This window comes from Spermophilus citellus (genome assembly GCF_964194105.1).
Source record: "Spermophilus citellus genome assembly, chromosome: 19".
NCBI classification, from domain to species: domain Eukaryota; kingdom Metazoa; phylum Chordata; class Mammalia; order Rodentia; family Sciuridae; genus Spermophilus; species Spermophilus citellus.
Window position 1 is genome coordinate 8,754,075 of NC_138201.1, and position 24,135 is coordinate 8,778,209.

Below are 24,135 nucleotides of genomic sequence, written 5' to 3' on the forward strand. Positions count from 1 at the left end.
AGTCTCAGGTGCTACAATTGCAGAGATCATAAAGGAAAAGAATCAAAATCTCCAAAAAGAATGATAGCTGCTTTTTTTAAAAATAGTGTTTATAAAGCAACTCCATTTGATCTCATAATCTCTTCTAAAAAGAGATGATGAAGGAAGAAGGCAAAATACATCCTTCGTAACGATGAGGAAACTGGGTGGATATGGTAGAGCCCACCAGTAATTCCAGTGGCTAAGGAGGCTCAGGGCAGGAGGATTGCAAGTTGAAGGCCAATCTCAGCAAGTTATTAATTAATTAATTAATTAAAAATAAAAAGGCCTCGGGATGTGGCTCAGTGGTGAAGTACCTCTGGGTTTAATCCCCACTACCAAAAGAATGGGGTGGCAGGGCAGGGGAAGCAACAGACGAGAAACCGTCTGTCACTTGGTGGGACTAAGTGGCTAAGTGGCATGTCTGTGATCCACATGGATTTTCCAGAGGTGGAACTCTGAAAGATGCTGTAGCCTTCCATTCCTTTTTTAACGATGCCAAAAGAAGATAAAAAGGAAAAAAAATAAAATCTAAGGGGTGTGGGTTCTGAAAGGTTTTCAGCCCATTTGATTATGAACTATGTCGTGGAGATTAAAATGAAGGCTTCATTCAAAATACATGAAAGAAATACATATGTCTAACTGGAGGGTGAGCGGTTTAGTCAGCTTTTTAATTGCTGCGGCCAAAAGACCTAAAAAGAACGATTTTTAAAGGAAGAAAAGTATATTTGGGGGCTCCTGGTTTCAGAGAAAGAAGCAGAGAGAGAATTCTGCTCACCAGGGACAAAAAATAAAAATAAAAATAAACCCCAAAGTCAGGCTACCAGTGATCCACCTCCTCTAGCCACACCCTGTCACCCAGTGACCACCCAGTTAATCCCCATCCGTGGATTAATGCACTGATTAGGTCAAGGCTGTCCTAACCCCAATGATTTCACCTTGAATTTTCTTGCATTGTCTCACACATGAGCTTCTGAGGGTCGTCTCCTATCTGAGCCATAAGTTAGTATTTCAGAATAGCCCAAGGTATCATAAATAGGGTGAATACTAGTTGGGTTCATAGGCAACGTCATTTGGATGATCGGACTTGAAACCACAAAGTGACACGAAACAATCCTTATAAAATTCTAATTAAAATCCAGAAGTTGTTTGGAGAAGGAAATGACAGTTTCATGAAGTTAGTATAAAAAAAAATGATCAATGCACATGCATTAATCTGACTGTATCCTCTGACTCTTGTAATGATCTGAGAAGGTGGGTATAATCAATCCCATGTCACAACCAAAGACTCAGCTTCTATATTGTCACGTATCAAGAAAATGACTCAAAATGAAGTCCAGGTCTTTCTGAATCTAAAAATCTGTGGGCTTGTTCTCTATTCAGTGATCCTAACTCTACTCCGTGGTACCTTTCATAACAACATGATGCTCAGTTTGTATTTCATGACTGAGTGGCTGAGCACCTGAGCAGTCGAACAACTTTTGTTGGTTTCTTTGTCTTGGGACTTAAACTCAGAGTTGCTTAACCATTGAGCCCCATCCCCAGCCCTAGTTTGGATTTTATTTAGAGACAAGGTCTCACGGAGTTGCTTAGCACCTCACTTTTGCTGAGGCTGGCTTAGAACTCGACATCCTCCTGCCTCAGCCTCCCGAGCTACTGGGATGACAGACATGTGTCGTGGTACCCAGCTGGTTGATCATCTTTAAAGAGGTGTTTTTGATCACATTGATCCTGGAGGGAGATGAATATGCAGGTGTTAGATTTGGGAGGGTGAGGAGTGAGTAAGAGGGACCATTAGAAGTCAAGTGTGGGTGAAGGAAAGGGATTTCAATCATCAGTAACTAAAAGCAGAGCAAAATCATTAAATGTCAGGCCCACTTCATGTGCCAGTAGCACTTGAGACAAAAATAAAGCCAGTAAATTTGGTGTGGAAGCCACTCATCCCCTCTGGATGGCTCAGGTGAGACCATGAGGTGGGCATTAAGGTGACGGTGGGAAAAGGCTGTGGCTGAACTGAACAAGGACAGGAGCAGACACCTAGGCAGGAAGCACCAGGCAGATTGACCACTGAGTGAGGAAGGATCGTCAGCCCGCGCTCAGCTCCATCCTGACCATTACTCTTCATTTGGCGCTATTGATCGCTCTAACGGCTAGGACTACACAGGTAACGAGCTGTTGCGGCCACTCTGGGTTGAAGGCCAGCCCTCCCAATGATCATTCCAGCCAGGGCGGCGTACCCCCTCCAGGAGTGGACACTGCGGTGGGAAGAGGGGAAGTGGGGAGGAGAGTGAGTCATTGCCCCTTCCTGTCCAGGGTGGGACACACCTCTTTGCTTCTGGGCTTTAGTTTTTATTCCCAGAAATCTCCAGAAGCCTATTCCAACGGCTCTAGGAGTGAGTGAGGACCAGGAGGATATTTCCACTGGTGAAGTTTTAGTCTTTCCTCCATGATGGACCAAGGGGACCTTCCAAGAGTATGGGAGATTCAATTCTGTGTTTCATTGTGTATGCAGCCAGGGAGGTCTGCGTCTCTTACTTCTCCAAGGATCCCTTCTTGAAGGGTGTCTTTTGGCAGGGATGACATTGATATGCGGCTCCCTAGGGAGAAATAGATCCAGAGGTGGTGATGGGTGCACAGGTCAGTGGCATTAACGGTTCAATTGATAGCAACACACTTAGCGACTAGTCATTTAAACTTGGCCCTTCTTTTTCTTTCCTCCAATCCCTTCAAAAATCAGGGTGAGCCAGGCATGGTGGTGCATACCTGTCATCCCAGCCACTCAGGAGGCTGAGGCAGGAGGGTCACACGTTCAAGGCCAGCCTCAGCAACTTGGTGAGGCCCTCACCAATTTACCAAGACCCCGACTCAAAAAAATAAAAAAGATTTAAAGCTCTCTTGGCTTCAACCCCTACCACAAGGAAAAGAATTTTTTAAAAATGATAATCATTAGGGTCAACCCTGATTGGTATTAAGTTCAGATTATATCTATTGCTGATAAGCACTTAGTATGTGCCGAATATTTTTCTCGGCACAATGTAGTCCACACAGAGCTTGGCGGATAAGTATCTGTACATTTTCAGTGGTGAACATAGATTGTATCACAACTCTTTGCAGCGAAAAGCATATAAAAACTTGGAAATGGTCTCCCTACAAGTCTACTTTACACTGTTTCACTTGTACAAAATCTGCTCACTCCCGAGAGACTGGGCTCTCCAGCCCACAGTGGTGAAGGAGAGAAGATTGAGGAGGAGGAGAAAAATAGTTTTTTAATAACACAACATTAGATGCCTGTTTATCATGATTCTGAAAAATCTGTTCATGAATTCATTTTTTTTTTTTTTTTTTTTTTTTTTGGTACCAGGGATTGAATCCAGGGGCACTTAACCACTGAGCCACATCCTCAGCCCTTTTTATTCTTTTAATTTTGAGACAGGGTCTTGCTAAGTTGCTTAGAGCCTCGATAAGTTGCTGAGGCTGGTTTTGAACTCGCAATCCTCGTGCCTCAGCCTCCCAAACTGCTGGGATTACAGGCGTGCACCACTGCATGTGGCTCATGTGCTTCTGATGGGGGTGAAATCCACATAAGACAGAATTAGCCATTTTAAAATCAGCAATTCCGTGCCATGCAGTATGTTCACAATGCTGGACATCTACCACCTCTTTCTCTTCCTAAAACATTTTCATCACCTCAAAATAAAACCCCCGACTCAGGAAGCAATCCCTGACCGTCTCTTCTGCTCCGGCTTACCTCCAACCTCTGCGGCCACCCATCTGCTCTCTGTGTCTTTGGATGGACCCACCCTGGTTCTCTCACATAAAGAGAGTCGTGTAATGTTGAACCTCCGTGTCTGGCTTCTTTCACTTCGCACAGTGTGTGACTGAGGTCCATGCACATGGTAGAACGTATACAGCGCCTTGTTCCTTTTTTATGAATGAGTACTAAGCATGCTGTTGGGTCCCATGCCCGATTTTGTTGGAGCACTCACTCACCCATCTGCAGACGCTTGGCTTCTCTCCACCTTTGGAGTATTGTCAATGGTGCGCCTACGAACGTTCTCTTTCTTTTAAGTGTTTTTGGGAGCTTCCTCGTTTTGAGCACATTTACGCGAGTCGGTGAATTAAGTGCTTTCTATGCAGACACTCTGTCCATTCTCAGAATCCTTTGACATCAATACGACTATTATCCCTCTTTCCAGGAGGTAGACACTAGTGCCTAGAGAGGTCCACTCCCTTGGGCGAAGGGCCAGGCACTGTTGGTGCTGAGTCTCACACCCACACAGGCCAGGTTCATGTACCCATGTTTTATGTCCCTTGGAAAAGTACTCTGGTATGAGTTTTTAAAGTGTTTTGTCCTGTAATGATAAAAATTATATGATTAAAAAAAACATAGGTCCCAAGCTTCACAGCCTGGAGTTTTATGGCATGATCTCTGTGCCTATATAAATATAAAGACATAGTACCTTGTCAAGGGTAAAAAAGAAAAATCCAGCCGGACCCGGTGGCGCATGCCTGTCATCCCAGTGGCTGTAGAGGCTGAGACAGGAGGATCCTGAGTTCAAAGCCAGCCTCAGCAAAAGGCTGAGCAGCTCAGTGAGACCTTGTCTCTAAATAAAATACAAAATAGGGCTGGGGATGTAGCTCAGTGTCCCTGAGTTCAATCCCTAGGACACAACCCCCCCCCCCCCAAAAAAAAAGAAATCTAAATGGTAAAGGAATATCTACTGTATTTACTGTTCTTTTTATGACTTTTTTTAAAAATAAATTGTTAATATCCCCAAGGATCTGTTCCAGGTGGGTCTGACAACACTTGTGTGCAATCTCGTTTATTTCCTCCAGGCTCTGTTTTAGCTCACTTAGCAAGTGCGTAACTAAGAGGTGGCCCCCGAGTTTGTGGTGGACTAAGACCCCAGGTCTCTAGCTCCAGGCACGATGCCAGGCTGAGTTTGCATGGCTGATTTTCTTCGCCTACATGCAGAACTTCCCATACCCCTCTGAATTCGCTGGGCGCGTTTTTAGATCAGTGCTGTTCTCCCAAGATAAGCTTCCGTTCCAAATCTGATAGGCAGTCTATTAACTATCTTTTTTCAGTTGGGAAAGTGGAAGAAATTCTACCCCTTGGCCCTGCGGAGGATTTATAGTTTCCATTATCAGCTGGGAGACGATTTTTGACCATAGTTAAGCTTCACTGAAAAGGGTCTATGAAAGATTCCTGCTCAGACCCAACATCTGCCTGCTGCCATTTTCCAAGTGACAGGATTGGAGTTGTAGAACCAGGGCTTCATATTTATAGGTTGAGATGAAGGGCTCCGGGGACTTTCTCCAAGCTCAACGATGGCATTTACAAGTCCAGGTTTTCATGCCATCCTCAGTTTGAGTATTGAGTGGTGCAGCTCCTTGTTCAGTTTGATTTATCAGAGAGCTGTGCCTGCAGGTATTGTATTGGACCATGTTTTAATCTGTGGCTATGGATTGAACCAAGTTGTTAGCATTGTATCCTGTAAGTGATTCCACCATTTTATACCAATATAAGTTGATGTTGACCCATAATAGGAAATGCATTTATAAATTGAAGTGTTTTACTAACCCGGAGATAACAGATCTTCCTTGTATTATCACAGTCCTTTACAACAATAAGTCAAGCTTTTTCAATAAACTCTTCATGTTGGAATGGAAATCCCCAGTTACGTGGTGTTTATAATGGAGTTTTGAAGTGCTTTTGCAGTGGAAAGATATTAATTAGACGTCATCTGTTTATTCCCTGTAGGGGATATTGATAGTGGTCATTTGAGGGTGGACACAGTTGTTAAGGCTGTGAAATTGAGGCAGGGGCTGTCACCTCATAGCTATAATCCTAATTACTTGGAGGCTTGAGGTCTGAGGATCCCAAGTTCAAGGACAGCCTTAGCAAAAAAACAAAACTAGAGGAGGGGGTTTTGCTCAACGCTATGGCACAATTGCCTGATGAATGCAAGGCTCTAGGTTTGATCAGCAGAACCCGAGAAACAAATCAAAACAAACAACAACAACAACAAAATAAAAAGCTATGCATTTTTTTTAACTTGTCCAAAATGAATTTTTTGGTTTTTTTCCCACCAATTCCGTACCCGTGAATGTTTGTGGTTTCTTTTCTGAGGCATGAATACAAACCAAATGGTGGCCTTTGAAAAGGAAGCTGGTTTTATAGTAAGGATCGACTCTTCTTGGCTCTTTTTTTAAATGGATTTTGTGATAGGCAAAGAATGCAAATAAAGTCACAGCTATGTCCCCAAGTGTCTATCTAGCCTGGCGATGATAAATGCAGGGTATTCAGGTTGCTATCAAATCTCCACAAGCACGTCTTCTTTATGTTAGTGACTTAACACAAGGTTGTATCCTTCATTCATAGGTCAGATGGTGTGTCTTCCTTTACGCCCAGTATATCCTGCATCCACTGTGTGTGTGTGTGTGTGTGGGTGGGTGGGTGGGGGGGTAGGGGGACATTCTTCTTCAGCTGAAGCTCAGAAAAGTGTCAGCATCAGATTCCACCTACACGTTTCAGATCCCATAAATGGACCCCCCGTGGTTATGGAGATTACACACACTCCTGATACCCGAGTCTTGCAAGTCTCAGCAAACTCCCAAATGAGGTCGTACCCTGGGGTTGATAGAAAAGTGAGGTTAGCAAATCGCTGACATCTTTCCTCAGAAAGATTCCAGGTGAGGATGACTCTGGGCCAGATCCCAACGGGCGGCTGCACATTTTCATGCTTTCTTCTATCCCTCGCCTGATTTTATGAGTCATCTCCATCTTTTTTTTTTTTTTTTTAAAAAGCAAGCACTGATGATGTAGAATCATTCACACATCGACACACACCATGAAGTCTCTTAAGACAGTAGAAAGAAGGGAAAGACGCAGGCGGCGGGAGTCACTTGGAGATGCCAGTCTTATCCAAAGGGAACTATATTCCAAACCAATTATCTAAGCCATTTTCAACTTGCTGGGTGCAGAACTCCTCTCGTGAGGGGGCCGTTGATGCTCCTCCTCTTGGCCTTTCCTGTTGGATTTACTTTGCAATGCCTGTTGTCAAGGGGTAAGAGGGGAGAAAAAGGAAAGCATACCAACCAGTTCCAAGCTCTAACAAGTGTTTAAGCCACTCTTGGACCACGGTGCCGCCCATATTAGCAGGATAAAGGGGTCCTGTCCTTTTTGGCTCTATAATGTCAACATTTGGCTGTAAAAAGATGACGTGATTTTTTTTATGAGTTGACTTCAGTTTCTGAGCTGAGCCTGGCCCGTGACGGTAGGCTAGCCCTCTTGGTCCCGGTGACTTATGGAGTCTGTTCTTCTAATCCTGGATCCTCGTCTGTCTCCACATCAAAGACGTGTGAGTGCGTCCTCTTTGGACATTCTCCACTCCTAAATGAATTAATTCCCTTTGCTTTTATGGAGATGTGAATTTTAAGTCCTCAAAAAGTTGACAGTGATTGCAAAAGCTACCATATATTGACTATTAGACTATTTCCTAGAACTCTGGTAAGAATTCACATCATCTCAATTAATTCTCTTATGAGATTCAGGGGGAAAAAAAAGACTTAGGCAAGTTCAATGATCTGTCCAAGACCAGACAGCTAGACATTGGGACTTCCACTTGGGTGGCTGATTCTAGAATCTAAACTTTTTTAAAAAAATTTTTTGGGGGGTGGGGTACAAGGGATTGAACTCAGGGGCACTCCACCACTGAGCCACCTCCCCAGCCCTATTTTGTATTTTATTTAGAGACAGGGTCTCACTGAGCTGCTTAGCACCTCGCTTTTGCTGAGGCTGGCTTCGAACTCAAGATCCTCCTGCCTCAGCCTCCCGATCCGCTGGGATTACAAGTGTGTACCACCACAGCTGGCCTAGAACCTGACCTCTTAACCACTCTGTGAAGCTGAATCACTAGCAAACATTTGGTCTGCTCTCTATGAATGAGAAAACGTAAACCCAAGCTGTTAAGTGATTCGCCCATTTGATATACTCCTTAGGTACCAACTAGAGATTAAATCTCATGTGTTCATCTTAATACAGTATTCAATAATAACAAAAGTGTCATTTTTTAATGGTACCAAGTCCATGCCAGACGCTCTCTCCTGATGCGTCTCTTTCTGTGGGTTCATTTGTGCTATTTAGAAGCGTGTTCTCTTATTGTCTCATCAACCAGAGGATGTTAAGATGAAGCGGCTTCACATCACAGCACCGCAGGCCTGAGGGGGTCCAGTTCCAACTCAGCCAGGCGGGTGCAAGTTTGTGCTCCATCTCTGAAAGCAGACAGGCTTTTCCCTCCTGCTCCAGGGGCTGTGCCATGCTTAGAGACATTTTGGGGGTCTTCACTGGTGGGCGTGAAGGGTGGCATTTGTGGCATCTGGTGGGCAGAGACCAAGGATGCCACGGAACATCTTACAGTGTCTAGGACAGCCCCCTACAGCAGAGAATTAGAATTAGCTGCCCCCAGAATGTGCACAGCATTCTAGCCACAATGCTAAGTCTATGCCACCAGTTCTCTCCTCCCAAATTAGCAAAGCATAGTGTCCTGTGCACATGCTTAATTTAATGCTGTGTGTGTGTGTGTGTGTGTGTGTGTGTTTTAATCATGAGTACAGTTCAGGCTTGGAAAATCATTGTTCAGTCTGTACCTCGTGGTTATAAAAACTAGCATTGTGCCCCCTGGGAGAACCTATGGGGGTGCATCCATTATGACAATGGAAGTACAAAATTGCTGTATTTAGATTTAGGATGAAAGAATAGCCACCTAGTTGGAGAAGATGATAAAAGTGGTACTTTGATGACTAGGGATGATTTGGGTTTCAGTAAGGAAAAGCAGCCATATTGTTATTCAAAAAAAAATGTTATTTGGGGAGGAAAAAAAAAGAAATGGATTTTTTTCCCCCGGGTATTTTTCTTTTCTTTCAAACAAACCTATTTTGCAGATTTAGCATGCCTTTTATCATCAGCTCAATTACAGTTTGGGCAGCCAGTTTGGACAAAAATTTAAAAAAAGAGGAATAAAAATATTTTTATCACTACCTTGTATATTTCTCACAAGATTTCTAAGTGTAATTTTCCATGAATATCATCCAAAGAAATCTTCAACTGTGTGAATTCTGCACTGGGTTTCTGGCTAATCAGGATTGGGCCGAAGTCCAGTGTATATGTTACATAAGGAAAGGGGGAACCGGCTTTGGAAAGGAGATTTCCACAGTCCTCCTCCTGAGGTTTTGTGTGGCTCCTGATCACCCAGGGAATCCCATATAAGACCACCTGCCTCCCCGGCCTCTCCTGTTCCTGGGATTTCTTTTAATAATCATATTGCTCTGTCTGGCAATGTGCTAGCTTTTGTGAGAGGCACTTTGCCTTCATAAACCCAACGGACAGAGAGAATTCACGGACCTCACACACCTACAGATCTGGGAACCCAGATTTTGGGGTACGAAAGAGCAGTTTCATAGTGGTCTGATATAGGAGTGCGGTACGACCTAGCAGTTTCAAAAATGTAGTCGGGTGAGCTAAAACCACTGGAGATAAAAGATTAGAGAGCAAGAAGGGAGAATGATACGGTAGAATACAGGTGGGTTCTAGGGTGGGAGGGTAGGTTTGACCCAGATCCTCTTCCATGGGCAAGAAGAGCAGGGTTCTGGGAAGAAGGCTCTTGTGCACGTGAACCCTAATTTTACCACATCCAAATTGTGTGACTTTGAGAATATTTTACTTCTCGGCTTTCTCATTTGCAGAATTGAGTTTAATCGACTGGTTCTGATGATCCAATGGGAGAATTCCCATAAAGTGCTCAGCACGCTTAGGTATCAGCTAATGTTCCTGCTGCTGTTTCCCTCGCACCTGAAAGTCCACGTCAAATTCCTGTGCAGTTTCTCAGGGGAGTCTGCATATTTATCTCTGCATAGCCACACCCAGTGCCTCTCACAGGGGCTGTACTCTTTGTGGCTGTGTTATGGAATTACGATGCCGCCAGCCACATTTAAAGATTCAATTTAAAGATTTTTGGTAATGACAGTTTAAAAAAAGTCTATAAGTGGCATTCATTTTAATAATCTATTTTATTTAACCCTGTATTTTCAAAATGCAACCTGGAGTCAATAGAAAATTATTAAAAAAAAATAAATAAAATCCTGCCCATTGAGACCCCTTGGATGGACCTGGAGATCATCATGTCAAGTGCGATTATCTAGGGACAGAAAGACAAGCACAGGATGATTCCACTCACAGGGGGAACCCAAAAACGTTGACTTTATAGTAGTCGGGACTAGATTGGGGGAAGGAGGAGGGATTGGGGAAGGTTGATCAGTGGGAGGTCGATTGGTCATGGTTCAGGAGAAGAAAGGGATTCCAGTGTGCTGCAGATGGCAGGTGAACTGTGCCTTTCCAAAAGCCAGAAGAGAAGATTTGGAAAGTTGTCACCATTAAGAAATGATAGATGTTTGAAGGGATAGATCTATTTAACCCGATTTAAATATCACACGGTGTATTACATATATATACTGAAATATCACATTTTGTACCCATGAGCAGGTACAATTTTTTTTAGGTTTTTCTGTATCCATTTATAAATAAATTAAGATACGTAAAATTATTCAGGAACTATTTTTATATTGTTTTTCTTATTTCCTTTGAAACTTGATATATACTTTGCGCTCACATCATACCTTGGTTTTGCCTAACCATGAGGTATTTCTGAGACTAACTGTATGTAGAACTATTCTCTTAGTCTGTGCTGTGAAGGGACAAACCTTGCTACCCTTGTGTGTCAGATAATCAGGACCAAAAAAGCACCCCGTCCAAATTCAAATGCAAAAGACAGAGTTATAACTGGAGAAGGAGGAGAAGGCTCATTTTTGTTTTCCTGGGTACAACCACTTTTTAAGTCTACAGATAAAACTTTAAAGAAAGCCTTTGCTTTTGAAATAAAAAAAAAAAAACCCACCTCATACAAAATAAAAGGAAAACGCACCCGCTCTGTGCCTCGGGCCAAAATAAAAAGCTTATGTGAGGACCAACCAGTTCATATTACAAAAGTCAAATGAACGTAAGTCATCCTTAGGGCACAGGAAAAAAAAATAATTGGCATAAGGAACATTTTATATAAAAGTATTTTGTTAGATTAAGGAACAGGGATGTGGTTTATTGGTATTGTACTTGCCTAGCATGCATGAGGTCCTGGGTTCAACTCCTACCACTGCAAAAAAAGAAAAGAAGAATTATATGCCTATAATCCCAGGGGCTCTGGAGGCTGAGAGAGGAGGATCGTGAGTTCAAAGCCAGCCTCAACAGAAGCGAGGCACTAAGCAGCTCAGTGAGACCCTGTCTCTAATAAAATACAAAATCGGGCTGGGGATGTGGCTCAGTGGTTAAGCACCCCTGGGTCGAATTCCCAGTAGCAAAAAAAAAAAAAAAAAAAAATTCATTTATTTGAGTGGTATTTTAAAAACAAGAATTATTCTCTATTTAACTCCACTTCTGTGTGTCTGATACAAGGGCATGGATGATATGCCATGGGCCTTGGTCGAAGAGAAGAACACGTTCTCTTTATATGTGAAGCTGATTCTTTTGATGTGGAAACAAGACTTGTATGTCAGTCTTCACTCTCGGAGCCTAAAAATGGAATGTCTCCAACCATTCACTCTCCTCTTCGTTGAAAACCCCCGGGCCTCCAACTACTACAGGCAGTAGTTCTGTAGTCTTTAGGTCATTACACCAAATGTGATTTCTGTGTCCTTTGCTTATATAGAACCACTGAAGACAACTTCCCTTGTACCCTGTGCCCCACACGCCGAGCGGAAGACCAGCATCCTGCTACATCTGTTTAATTTTAGTTTGGAATTTTGTTTTAGTAAGAAATTTTTTTTTTTGTCTCTGTGACCCAAAGATCTGACAAGAACAATTAGAAAAGGAAAGGTGTATTTTGGTTCACAGTTTGAGAAGGTCCCAGTCTTTGCTTGGTCTATTCCATAGCTCTGGGCCCAAGGTGATTCAGAGCATCATGGCGGACAGGCACAGCATAGGAAAAGAAGCCCAGGACATGACCTTCAGGAAGCAAAGAGAACTCAGCTCACTAGGGACAAAATATAAACCCAAAGGCTCATGCCTGAGTGACCCACCTCTTCCAGCCATACCCTACCTGCCTAGGGCTACACTCCAGTGAATCCATATCAGTGGATTAATGCACTGATTAGTTTAAGGCTCTCATGACCCAATTGTTCTATCTCTGAACTTTCTTGCATTCTTTCCCACATGAGGTTTTGGGAGGGACACCTCACATCTTAACCACTCCGAATTTCAATGTTATAATTAGCAGTATTTCTGTTTTGGAAAGACTACCCCATCAAGTTACTAATACTAAACATGAAATGCAGCACCCAAGCTCCGGCTGATACCTGAGAAATAAGTTTCCGAATCGTGTGCATTATATTTGGGGCTTTGTTCTAGAACGGCTAGTGCCGTTTAATAAATACAGGGTACTTACTGTTGAAATAGTCATAAATGAAATGGATGACATCGTTTTCTTTTCTCACTTACCCAAAAGGTTAACCATCCAAGAAATAATACATTCAAGTTATAACCTGCTCCAGATGACCACATAAACTACTTCGCTGCTCCTGAAAGGGGAGTTCTTAATTATTCCTGAAATAGCTTCTATAATTAAGGAACTTGTCTAATGTGAGGAGGAAAATTATAGATCCTCAGTGAAGGTCAAAATTCAAAGGAGGCACCGTGCTGTATGTTTTGTTGAGCGTTATTAACTTCGACGATTTTTTAACTGCATAAAGTCCTGTTGGAATTGGGACTCCTTATCTTACACATAGATTTTTTTTTACATATTTTTGTTCTTTTATTTTCATATTCTATTTTTTACTATGATTTAAATGTAGACACCAATGAATTTCTTCTGTATACGATTAATAATCCAAGGTAATGCCGAAGGAATGGCCAAGTATACAAAAATAAGATCTGTGAACTTTAAATTCTAATGAGTTTTTCATTTTATTGTAATAGATTTTTAGTTGTTTTTTTCCCCCCCAGGCAGGTACTGGGGAATGAACTCAAAGGCACTTGATCACTGAGCCACATCCCAGACCCTTTTTACTATTTTATTTAGAGACAGGGTCTCACTGAACTGCTTAGTGCCTTGCTGTTCCTGAGGCTGGCTTTGAACTTGCGATCCTACTGCCTCAGCCTCCAGAGCCCCTGGAATTTGGGCATCCACCGTGTGCCTGACTAGATTTTTAGTTTTTTAATTAATCAATTTATTTTAATTAGGTATATATGGCAACAGAATGCATTTCGATTCATTGTTCACAGTTGCAGCACAACTTTATGGTTGTACATGATGTAGCATCACACCATATGTACAGTCACACATGTACCTGGGTAATGATGTCCATCTCATTCCACCATCTTTCCTGCACCCATGCACCCTCCCCAACCTCCCTCCCCTTTGCCCAACCAAAGTTCCTCCATTTTTTCCCCATGCCTCCCCCTTCCCTGTTATGGATCAGCATCCATTTATCAGAGAACATTTGGCGTTTGGTTTTGGGGATTGGCTAACTTCACTTAGCATTATATTCTCCAACTCCATCCATTTACCTGCAAATGCCATGATTTTATTCTCTTTTATTGCTGAGTAATATTCCATTATGTATATATACCACATTTTCTTTATCCATTCATCTATTGAAGGGCATCTAGGTTGGCTCCACAATTTAGCTATTGTGAATTGTGCTGCTATCAACATTGATGTGGCTGTGTCCCTGTAGTATACTGTTTTTAAGTCCTTTGGGTATAGACCGAGTGAGCTGGGTCAAATGGTGGTTCCATTCCCAGTTTTCTAAGGAATCTCCATACTGCTTTCCAGATTGGCTGCACCAATTTGCAGTCCCACCAGCAACGTAGGAGTGTGCCTTTTCCCCCACATCCTTGCCAACATTTATTATTGTCTGTATTTTTGATAGCTGTCATTCTGACTGGCATGAGATGAAATCTTATTGATTTGCATTTTAAGCAATTATTTTTCACGGTATTGTTATCTCTTCTTCTTCCCTAAACTTTGACAGCAGGCAACCAGCATCATTTGAAAGATATGAACTGTAATCGAGGTCAACCTAGAATTCTATCAAATGTAAAAGCAAGCTGGGTGCAGTGGTGCATGCACTCCTCATGACTCCAGAGGCTGAGGCAGGAGGATTGCAAGTTCAAACCCAGCCTCAGCAACTTAGAGAGACCCTAATCAACTTAGCAAGACCCTGACTCAAAATAAAAAATAAAAAGGGATGGAGATGTGGCTCAGTGGTTAAGTGTCCATGGGTTCAATCTCTAGCACCAAAAAAGAAAATTAAAAAAAAAAAGAAAAGTAAATAAAATGGTAGGGAGGGGCATTTAGAAATAAGCTATTTGCAGTAGGTCAGTCTACTTCATACTTGGGGACATGAAGTTTGGAATTGAGCAGAGCTGCTAGCAGCAGTCATTTGGTGCCTGAGGTTTCTGCCTCTTTTCGTCTTGTGACTCAGTTGGTTATTTAAGGTTCAAGTTAGGGACTCAAGTGCCATTTAAGACAAGAAGGATTTTTGTGATCTGGTTTTTCTTGTCTTCGACCTTAGTGTTTTTCTCCCTCCATCATCATGTATATTTTTGCCCATGAGCTACGAAAACTCTGTGGCCCTTGTGCTTCTAATGGCTCATAGTCTAAAAAAGGAAGATAAAGTATAATTGCTGGGTCTTAAAAATAGGTCTCGGATCACCAAAAGGGAGATGATGATTGGGAATGTAAAGCGTCTCTGGGATGTTCCAATACGCTGGACATATATTTCCCACCGAATGCCCTACGGTTTTTCAACCCACAGATCGTGGGCAAAAATATGACTTAAATCATTAAGTTCTCCACTCGGGTCATTTCCAAGTTCACTACGTGAGATATTCAGGCATCCAAAACTCTTTGCTTGTTGGTGCCCCTTCAAGTGTTCAGTTCTGTGTGAATTGTGCCAAACCTAGCTCACCACTGAAGAAAAGCCTTCCGTCCATGCACCTTATTATTTTATTGTATTTTATTTTACTTTAATTTGGCCAACTTGGCAAGCGAAAGAATTCACAGTGAGTTCTCTCTTTGGCCAATCATTTCCAAATGTTACTCTGAAGCAGTCTTTTGGGTTTTCCATGAAACGAAAATCTTATAACTCCCCTGGCTGGAGTCATTTGCCTCTCTCATCAGCTCGGTGGCTCAAAGGAACGTTCAGGAAATGAAGACATCAAGGTCTCGTGCATGGGAGGGGTGATTTATGGGAAGGATGGGAGAAGAGAGACGAAAGAGAAAACTGCACATATTCAAACGGTGCCCGTCAACTCGCTGTGGGTTGAGATCAACCTACAAAGCAATGACAGTAACCTGTTCCTGTATCCCTACGTCCATCCCAAAGAGAGTTTTTTTTTTGCACTGAGTCTCAGGTGGAACTGGGAAACTGCATTTATTACCAAGCACTGTGGGTCACTCTGAAAAACCTGGCTCACTATGAAAGGCAAGCTCTATTCTAGAGAACACGCAGGTGTCCTAAACTCCATTTTTTTTTTATTCTTTCTCAAGGCAGGGGATCGTTTGAGGATTGAAGTTATTTTGTGACAGTCACATGGATCGAATCTCTGTCCTGATATATACTCCCAGAAAAGTTCCCTATGAAGGCTTTGGTAACCTTTGGTATGCTTTAGATATAGTGTATCCCCCAAAGGGAAGGTCCTGAGTGTGATGATGTTAAGAGGTGACAGAGTCAGGCACGGTGGTGCACACCTGTATTCCCGGCGGCTTGGAGGCTGAGGCAGGAGGATCATAAGTTCAAAGCCAGCCTCAGCAACTTAGTGAGGCCCTATCAACATAGGAAGACCCTGTCTCTAAATTAAAAATTAAAAAAGGGCTTGGGAGGTGGCTCAGTGGTTAAGCATCCCAGTACCCCACCCCCCAAAAAAAATATATAGGTGATGAACCTTCACAAAGTAGGGTCAAGTGGGAGGCCAATAGGTCATGGGGGTGAAGCCTTTAGAAGGGATTAATATCCTTCTCTTAAGACCCGTTTCTCTCTCTGGAACACCACAGGTTGTCTCCTGTTTCACCATCTCCTCCATAAGGTCCTCTCCGGAGTTTGCATTTGAGCCTCCCAAACCGCGAGCTCCATCACCCTCTGATCTTTATGAACACCCACCCCATCTCCAGTGTTTCTTGAGAGCAACGGAAAATGGACGGAAATACCCTCATAGGCCTTCTAATTTAGATTGTGGGCAAGATGAGACAAGGAAGGAAAAAAAAAATACATTTTTCTTAACGTTCCTTAAAGTTTATCAACTGCATAATGAGGCCCAGGGTTTCTGTTCAGGATGATTAAAAAGTCCTGAAGATGGATGGTAGTGATGTATGGGCAGTTAATGCCACTGAATTATAAACTAAATAGTAAATAGTTTGGTGTTTTATCCTATAGAATATGCAGTACATGTATTTTTGTGGATTTATATATATATATATATATATATATATATATATATATATATATATATATAGTATTTTTAAAAAATATTTATTTCTTAGTTTTAGGTTACACACAAAATCTTTATTTTATAGATATATGTTGTGCTTAGGATCAAACCCAGTGCCTCATGCATGCTAGGTGAGTACCCTACCACTGAGCCACAACCCCAGCCCCTATATCTATTATTAAATTTTTAAAATTGTATATGGACACAATCCCTTTATACTTTTAAAAAATATTTTTTAGTTGTAGACGGACAAAATACCTTTATTTATTTATCTTTATGAGGTGCTGGGGATAGAACCCAGGGCCTCACACATGCTAGGCAAGCATTCTACCACTGAGCTATAACCCCCAGCCCTCCCTTTATTTTATTTAATTTTTTTAATGGGGTGCTGAGGATCCAACCCAGGGCCTCACACATGCCAGGCAAGCACTCTACCACTGAGCCACAACCCCAGCCCTGTGGTCTATATTCTAACATTGCACATGCATATATAGCATTCATGTGATCAAATAACAATTTGGCGTTGAGATGATTTTAGTGATGAATCTTGACGATGGAATTCTTTTCAATTTTTCTTTTAAAGTGACGTTTTGCTATTTATTTTCTTGTGTTTTGGTTTTAGCAAAGATCTGAAAAAAAAATGTGAGTAATGCTTACTTTGGTCCCTTAAGTACAAAATAAGAAAAGAGCCATGCAGGTGTTAAACTTGAACGTTCTCTATCATTTCTTCAAGCCTGAAATCTCCCAGCTGCTGGGTTGGATCTCGGGGTGTCTGAATGCTTTTCTGACATGAAGTTCTATAGGTGTGCAGTTTGCTGAAAAAACCTCGGTGACATTTTGATACAGCATATCCCCCCCTAACATGGGAGCGTGTGCCATTCCTAATTGGGAAGTTTGGGCGGAGTGGGGGGGAAGGTTTCATTGTGGATATTTGAAAGTGACTTGAGACATTCTTTCAGACTGTAAATCATGGGCAAGGTCAACAACCTCAGGCATGTGAGTAGTTTGTCTTTGGCTGTCTGTCGAAGACACCAGGCAATTCAATCTGCTAGGTGCACTTCTGTGCACCTAAACCAACACCTCAGAAGGAAGCCACCGGAGCCCAGTAGGGCTCCCCAATCTCCCTGCATCCATTGCCACAGGTGTATCCTGATCATTTAAAATGGGCATTCATATGGGGATGTGTTATTCTGTTGACATAATAAGACTGATAGGATTATAAGAGGGTCACTTTAGGAGTTGATATGAAAAGTTGAAATGCTTGTCCCACTGACCTACGCTGCACATCCTGAATCGTTAAGACTGGTTATTTTGGAGCAATGGATGTACAGGTGGAACCAAACAAGGGTCTGTTGGTGTTCTCCTCTCGGATCTCTATCTTCTCCCTCCATCCAGAGCAGTTGCGTGGAGTGAGAGGTTGGGAAGCCCATTACATAACAAAACTGTGAACTCAGAAGGAAGGAGATGTGTGTGGAAAAGAAGGGAGGCCCAGAATTTTTTTTTAAAGTATTAAAAAAAAAAAAGACTGAAATGAGTCATTCTTTCTACTTGTGACTGTGTGTGCTGGTGTTAACAGAGAGAAGCTAGTTGCTATGGTATCTCTGAGCTGTGTGTTTGGTGTGGTCTGTCCTAGCTATAACTGGACACGTTTATGCATTTGGACAGGCACAGCTAGAAGGTACTGAACATATATATTCCTTTTAAAGTCGGATTAGCAAAGGCAAAAATCCTACCCCAAAATGAACATCAACAAGTGAACAAAATAGCACTTACACATTAATTGTTTTAATAATTAGAAGGGCCCACTGTTTCCCCTCTCATCTGTGAGGTTTAGCACGTGAGCAATTGAGAATTTCTTCTCTTTCTCCGTCTCTCGCTCTTGGAAACAGGTCCTTCATTTCCATTTCTTGCTTTAATTTTTTCCCCCATTTCCAGCTGCCAAAGCACTCAGTCACTGATCTAATTTTAGCCTTCACATATGGAGGAAATGCCAGTCTTATTTAAAAAAAAAAATCTTACAGTATCACTAATACATATTTTCCCCATTGGATGATGTGCTAAAGTTATTTTATTTTTTCGCAAGGAGGGAGGGGTGGTGGTGAGAAATCCTGGTCAAGCCCTGGCTACCCAAGATACCAAGAATATGAATATTGATAAGAGTTCTCAATTGGTGCAGTATTTCGAATACACTTAATTTCTGGATTCTAAATTTAGCTTTCAGCTAGCGTCCCCATTAGTTCTTTTGGTGGCTTGGCCCACATGTAGGCCCAAGGACTGGGAAACTGTGAAGGTTAATGATGTTTGCCCTTGGATAGTAGGAACTCTGCTTTCCAACCATCCTCAACATATTTTTTTTTTTTTAGGTAGGTCATAGCAGAATTGAATCATATGTTTCAGGCCCACGTAAGCCTAATAGCAATAAGATGGTTTCCCTTGTAGGATAGACTTGCATCCACATGCCAACTTTTCTACCTGTGTCCTTGTGTGCGCTTGTGATATGTGATGGACTTAATGTCTCTGAGCCTCTGTTTTCTCAATACAGAGGGTAATATCTGCTTTCCAATTTATAATGCAAAATTATATAGATTAAGGTCCTAGTAAGAATGCCGGGTAAAGAAAGGTTAGTGGAACACCTCTATTATTATTTAATATCAGTAACTACTTAAGAAATAAATGGGCCTCCTATATACAAGTGGAGATTCATGCAAAAAACAACCATGTTTTCAAATCTAGTCCTGATGTAACAGAGACGGATCTGAATTTGACCTTGAGGGGTCTGGTCTTTTCCTGTGTAGAGACTGTGCCCATGAATTCGAACTTGACCTTTCATTTGTCTCCCCACCCCCACATTCCCTCATTAGACTTTTCAAAAGAGTTTGATGAAGTAGGTACTATTATCTATATTTTATGGGCAACTCAAAGCCCAAGGTGACTTAGATCGCTCAGCAAATGGAGACAAAGTCATGCTCAGAGCCAGTCCTTCCTGGCTCCTGGTCCAGAGGTATCTCCCCCAAACCCTGCTGCTCTTAACAGACTCCCCACCTCCATTTTTTTTTTTTGTAAGAAAACCAAAGCACAAAGAATTATGTAAATTAGACTGAATTTGACATTTACCCTTTCAGACAATTTGGGCACTTTGATTTTTTTAAATTATTATCATTAATGAGATTAGCCGAAAGAAAAGAATTAAGAATAAAGGGGGGGGGGAGCATTCTAACCCAGTATTCTTATATTTGAGCTGGTTATGAAGACAAATGGGGAGTGGATAGCTGGTTTGCAGACAGTTGTCTGAACTCCTTGAGATTGCAGGTTGTATGTTATCCATGTGTATCCAGGGCAGAGTGCAGATCAGATATTGATCCTGTGACAACTTTTCTAGAAAAGTAGAAACAGAAAAGAATGTCCCCAAGCACATGAGATAGGCACATGGTTAGATCAGAGTCCTGGTTGTTATTGAAGGCATGGGAGATATTTCATTTAAGAAATGGAGACTTTCAGGGTGAGTTCTTCGGACTGGGATCTGTGGAAAGGACTCAGTAAGAATCTGTCTATAGATTTATTTCTGGTTTTAGATGAGGCTTTCTGAGTTGGGAACACTGTAGGTAAAGTGGCACTAGGACTCTCTCTGGGGTTCATGGGCCTCTGCCCTCCTTGGTATCCTGGCTCTAATCCCCATGCCTCACAGGGTACCATTTCAAGATGGCGGCCCTTGCTCCAGGATTTACATCAGAGTGGATCATAGGGAAAAAAAAAGTGGGGCAAAAGATGGCACCCATTTGGGCTCTTTCTTATTCCTGTCATTTTCTAAAGGAGGGGAAATTTCCCAGAGTTATCCCTCCCATGTGAGACTTTTTTTTTTTTTTTTTTTTTTTTTTTTTTTTTTAAGGCTCATTGGCCAAAACCACCTCTCAGGATTCTTCCTAGCTTGAAGAGCTGGCCAGGAGAACTGACATTGTTCTAACTGACCCAGGCTGATCATCACTCATCCCCGTGGCCGAACTCCTTGCTCCGTGTTCTCTTGTTGGAGGGGAGATTGGCATTAACCCACCACTCCTGTCTCTCTTTCCTGTGACAATCCCCCACGAATGCAGATAATTTCAGTCTTACTCCTTCTGCTAAATTGCGAAACACCTTGTCATTCCTGAAATATCCCAGCGAGTTGAGTAAGAGCCAGTTACTTAGTTCTTTGCCTCTTCAATAGGGCAATCACTTCTAATAGTCTACTTTTTAAAGTTGGAAGTATTCCGATAAAGAAAACAGTGAGTGATTTCGGTCAGTGACGGAGTCAGGTAATACCTGACACCGATCCTTCAAATTTCTAGCAAGTGGCTGTGGGTGAACGTGATACCTTCTCCTTTAACCCATACCCGCTTCTGTGGACTTGGAGTCCTGCTGCAGCCTGAATATTTTAGGAGAGCTTTAAACAGGAAAAGCACACTAGATCATTCTCACCTCGTCTTTGCTTGGGGAAGTCTACTGCATAGTTAGCAGGATATTTCTAACGCTGGATCAGTTAAGGAACTCATTTGTGATGGGCCCAGTAGAAGCATCTGACGTTCGAATTCCTGACACGTGTTAAGAATCTAACTCCCTAACGTCTCTGTGAAAAAAAAAAAAAAATTGAGCAGCTTCCCACTCCTCTGAAGTCTGCTTAGCAACCCTTGCAGGGAAGAGGCACAAGATTGTATTCATGTTTACACGTGGGATGAGGTTGTTCACTGAAAATCTTTGAAAGAAAGGCTTTTATGCATTTATTCCCTGGTATAAATGCATATATCATGGGAGTGGTTTTGCCTTTCAAAGTCCTTTTAGAATTGCTTTCAGGATAAGGTGTCTGGCTTATTTTTTTTTATAAAACATGATGATTGGGTCGTTTTCCCCGATTTTCAAGTGTACTTTCTCTATTGATAAAATAGTGCCGCTTGTTCCTGGTTTTGTTTGTTTGTTTGTTTGTTTTGCTTTCTTATCTCCAAACTCCCGTGCAAGCCAGAGCTGGGTTGTAGATACTCCTTGAACTTCACATCTAAGTCTCATTTCTCACCTTCTCTTAATAGGGTACGTTTTTTTTCAGACATCTTATTCAGTAACCACGAGAGGCCAATAGACACGTGTGCCCCTGTAATTTATTTCTCCCCCTTATATTCTTTTGAGGAACTCCACTTGCAGAGGAAATACAGCGTTACCCCCAGAAACGCATGACGTGAGCATCCTCCAGTTCCTGTATAAAGAATATGTAGGATGGATTGTAGAATTCTGGGGGGTGAAGCCCAAGTACAAAATGACCCATTCTGATCTTTTCCTTTTCCTCCTGTGCTCATCCTATAATTTACACAAGTTAACAGGGTATTTCCATCCTTCACAGCAGATAAACACTGGTGCTGGGAAGAAAGAAATGAGTTAGATCCCTAATAAATGATTCCATGGAATTCAAAGAATTTTATAGTCTAGTTCTTGGGGAAACCCACCTGACAACGGGTGGCCAATCATCATCTATAAGTTTTCTTGGACATTGGGTTAAGTTCCTTTAGTTTATTAATTCAAGAAATGTCTATCGAGAACTTTTTTTTTTAAAATGGGAAATATTTTGGTGAACAAGGCAAACAAATATTTTTGGACTTCTAGAAAATGTACCAATCAAGTCAGGCCATCCTGCCCCAGAAATCTAGGAAGCTGTCAAAGAGATAGGGGACCTGGCAACAGGACACAGAGATGGTTGAATAGGGACACTCACCTACAGTGGGACCATGTGAGCATCACTAAGCATAATGTCTGCAGGGCTGGGGCTGTAGCTCAGTGGCAGAGCGCTTGCCTCACACGTATAAGTCACTGGGTTCCATCCTCAGCACCACATAAAAATAAACAAGTAAAATAAAGGCATTGTGTCCATCTACAGCTACAAAATTTTTTTTAAATGTGTGCAAATGGTTTTAAAATATTAGATATGCAATAAAGTCTCCTCTTTCATGCAGAGCAGGGAAAACCAGTTCCCAATAACCTGAACCACGGATTCTGCTTATTTTCATTGTACTGATGAGGGGCATGAGCCATCGGTTCAAGAACCACTTTTAGTCCGTGGTGAGCTGGAAACTCAAACCCAGGGAGGCTGCATTCTCGGTCACTGCTGTTGACAGTGACGTGACATTCCATATCTTCCTGGTTTTATACAGACACCCGGCTTGAGGTTTTTCTTGTGGAAGGAGAAAAAGGCACGGGATTCATTTATTGTTGTCTTATCTTTTTCTGGAAGGCTCCATTCTGAATTTCTTCAGTAAAGAATTTCAGGGATTGTGAGATCAAGGTAGAGAGCTTCTAACTTAAAAAAAAAAAAAGTAGCAATCACACCCGAAAGCCATCCTTATCTACCTGGCTTGAAGGGCAGATCTTGACAGCCTGTGTGTGTGTCTGTGTGTGTGTGTGTGTCTGTGTGTGTGTGTGTGTGTGTGTGTGTGTATTTCCCCAACCTCTCCCTTCTCAAAACTGGTTCTCTCAAGATAAGGGTGAAAAATGTGGCTCAGATGGAATCTTGAAGCAGCAATCCCCTCTCTTGGACTCACCACAATCTGCGTGGACATTTTATTTGGGACAATACGGCTTTGATTTGAAATGTATCTTAATCCAAGTCAGCGCTATGACTGCTGCTTAAGGAAAAAAAAAATGTAGAAATGCCTAGTTTGTCCAAGAACGTTACCAAGACAGGGGGTTGGCAGGAAGAGGTGCTTTAGGATTTCTCATTTCTCACGTGTGTATGATTTATGTGAAACAGGATGTTATGTATTTCCACACCTAAGAATGTACTCTGGGACTAGGGAGGTGTGCATGTGTGTGCGCACACGTGTGCAAACAGCACGTCCCTGTGTCAGCAAATAGAATCGTATAACCCCATTCACCGTCAAAATTGAGATGGAGGGAAGAGACCTGGCACACGATATTATTTTTTTTCAGTGACACATGTTTTCGCAAAACAAGTCATCTTTGACACACGTGCTTGGTAATACGAACGAATATCCTTGGAAATGTCGTTTAACGCCTAAAACTGGAAGGAACAGATTTCAGCGATGGTCTCCGCCATACTCCATGTCGGGAAGAAGAACTGAGATGTTAAGTGACCAAAGTCACTCCCTGCCACGTAGCAGCATCTGGGTCCCCTCGGGATGGAATGATCGCTTTCCCAAATCTGATGCGTTTCCCACGTTCTCCACCCCCACTGATGGGGACAACTGTCCTCTCTGGTCAAGTCAGATTTCACCCTGAGCTCTCCTTCAGGACCCCCAGGCTTTCGGTCCCCAAGCCTTGTATATCTTCTAGCAAATTCTTGGCTGCAGCTTCTGGGTTCATCCTTTACCGATGGCTCCCTCTTTAAAATTCTCCTGGATTTCTCTGCTGCTGTGGTGCGATAGGATCCTACTTAGTCTCCCTGCCTGCAATCTGACTTCCCAGCTCCATTTTTAACAGATTTTTCTTTTTTTTTTCCCCTAAAATGCACATCTGATCATGAAATGACAGTGTTACTCTTGGAAACCGTTCCATCACGGGGCTCATAACTTCTCCCATGATGGCTGTACTCTACCAAATCTCTC